The sequence below is a fragment of the Chiloscyllium punctatum genome, unplaced genomic scaffold, assembly GCF_047496795.1.
Source record: "Chiloscyllium punctatum isolate Juve2018m unplaced genomic scaffold, sChiPun1.3 scaffold_1924, whole genome shotgun sequence".
Lineage (NCBI taxonomy): Eukaryota > Metazoa > Chordata > Chondrichthyes > Orectolobiformes > Hemiscylliidae > Chiloscyllium > Chiloscyllium punctatum.
The window spans coordinates 17,501-20,227 of record NW_027311657.1 but is presented as its reverse complement, the minus strand read 5'-3'; positions in this window follow the sequence as shown (position 1 = coordinate 20,227).

The following is a 2,727-nucleotide window of genomic DNA, read 5'->3' as shown; positions in this document are numbered from 1 at the left end:
CCGCCCTCGAAGGCGAGACCGACGGCAGAACCGCCGGGTCAAACCCGGCCGGGCTACCCGGCTCGGAAGCGCCAAAGTCGGGTTGAGCAGTCACATTCACCCCCATCCCCTTTTGGGCCACTTCCCACGGTTCGAAATGCATGAAAATCGGCCTGTACACGGGGGACGCTCCCCCCTCGAAGGCGAGGCAGTCGGCAGAACCGCCGGGTCAAACCCGGCTGAGCTACCCGGGTTAGATGCCTCAAAGTCGGGTTGAGCAGTCACATTCACCCCCATCCCCTTTCGGCCCCCTTCCCACGGTTGGAAATGCATGAAAATCGGCCTGTACACGGTGGGCGCTCCCCCCTCGAAGGTGAGACCTTCGGCAGAACCGCCGGGTCAAATCCTGCCGAGCTACCCGCGTTAGAGGTCTCAATGTCGGCTTCAGCAGTCACATTCAATCCCATTCCCGTTTGGACCTCTTCCCGCCGATGGAAATGCACAAAATTCGGCCTGAACACGCGGGGCGCTCCCCCCTCGAAGGCGAGACCGTCGCCAGAACCGCCGGGTCAAATCCGGCTGAGCTACCCGCGTTACAGGTCTCAAAGTCGGGTTGAGCAGTCACGTTCACCCCCATCCCCTTTCGGACCCCTTCCCACGGTTGGAAATGCATGAAAATCGGCCTGTACACGGTGGGCGCTCCCCCCTCGAAGGTGAGACCTTCGGCAGAACCGCCGGGTCAAATCCGGCCGAGCTACCCGCGTTAGAGGTCTCAATGTCGGCTTCAGCAGTCACATTCAATCCCATTCCCGTTTGGACCTCTTCCCGCCGATGGAAATGCACAAAATTCGGCCTGAACACGCGGGACGCTCCCCCCTCGAAGGTGAGACCTTCGGCAGAACCGCCGGGTCAAATCCGGCCGAGCTACCCGCGTTAGAGGTCTCAATGTCGGCTTCAGCAGTCACATTCAATCCCATTCCCGTTTGGACCTCTTCCCGCCGATGGAAATGCACAAAATTCGGCCTGAACACGCGGGACGCTCCCCCCTCGAAGGCGAGACCGTCGCCAGAACCGCCGGGTCAAATCCGGCTGAGCTACCCGCGTTACAGGTCTCAAAGTCGGGTTGAGCAGTCACGTTCACCCCCATCCCCTTTCGGACCCCTTCCCACGGTTGGAAATGCATGAAAATCGGCCTGTACACGGTGGGCGCTCCCCCCTCGAAGGTGAGACCTTCGGCAGAACCGCCGGGTCAAATCCGGCCGAGCTACCCGCGTTAGAGGTCTCAATGTCGGCTTCAGCAGTCACATTCAATCCCATTCCCGTTTGGACCTCTTCCCGCCGATGGAAATGCACAAAATTCGGCCTGAACACGCGGGACGCTCCCCCCTCGAAGGTGAGACCTTCGGCAGAACCGCCGGGTCAAATCCGGCCGAGCTACCCGCGTTAGAGGTCTCAATGTCGGCTTCAGCAGTCACATTCAATCCCATTCCCGTTTGGACCTCTTCCCGCCGATGGAAATGCACAAAATTCGGCCTGAACACGCGGGACGCTCCCCCCTCGAAGGCGAGACCGTCGCCAGAACCGCCGGGTCAAATCCGGCTGAGCTACCCGCGTTAGAGGTCTCAAAGTCGGGTTGAGCAGTCACGTTCACCCCCATCCCCTTTCGGACCCCTTCCCACGGTTGGAAATGCATGAAAATCGGCCTGTACACGGTGGGCGCTCCCCCCTCGAAGCTGAGACCTTCGGCAGAACCGCCGGGTCAAATCCGGCCGAGCTACCCGCGTTAGAGGTCTCAATGTCGGCTTCAGCAGTCACATTCAATCCCATTCCCGTTTGGACCTCTTCCCGCCGATGGAAATGCACAAAACTCGGCCTGAACACGCGGGACGCTCCCCCCTCGAAGGTGAGACCTTCGGCAGAACCGCCGGGTCAAATCCGGCCGAGCTACCCGCGTTAGAGGTCTCAATGTCGGCTTCAGCAGTCACATTCAATCCCATTCCCGTTTGGACCTCTTCCCGCCGATGGAAATGCACAAAATTCGGCCTGAACACGCGGGACGCTCCCCCCTCGAAGGCGAGACCGTCGCCAGAACCGCCGGGTCAAATCCGGCCGAGCTACCCGCGTTAGAGGTCTCAATGTCGGCTTCAGCAGTCACATTCAATCCCATTCCCTTTTGGAACACTTCCCGCCGTTAACAATGCACGATATTCGGCCTGAACACGCGGGACGCTCCCCCCTCGAAGGTGAGACCTTCGGCAGAACCGCCGGGTCAAATCCTGCCGAGCTACCCGCGTTAGAGGTCTCAATGTCGGCTTCAGCAGTCACATTCAATCCCATTCCCGTTTGGACCTCTTCCCGCCGATGGAAATGCACAAAATTCGGCCTGAACACGCGGGACGCTCCCCCCTCGAAGGCGAGACCGTCGCCAGAACCGCCGGGTCAAATCCGGCCGAGCTACCCGCGTTAGAGGTCTCAATGTCGGCTTCAGCAGTCACATTCAATCCCATTCACGTTTGGAACACTTCCCGCCGTTAACAATGCACGATATTCGGCCTGAACACGCGGGACGCTCCCCCCTCGAAGGTGAGACCTTCGGCAGAACCGCCGGGTCAAATCCTGCCGAGCTACCCGCGTTAGAGGTCTCAATGTCGGCTTCAGCAGTCACATTCAATCCCATTCCCGTTTGGACCTCTTCCCGCCGATGGAAATGCACAAAATTCGGCCTGAACACGCGGGGCGCTCCCCCCT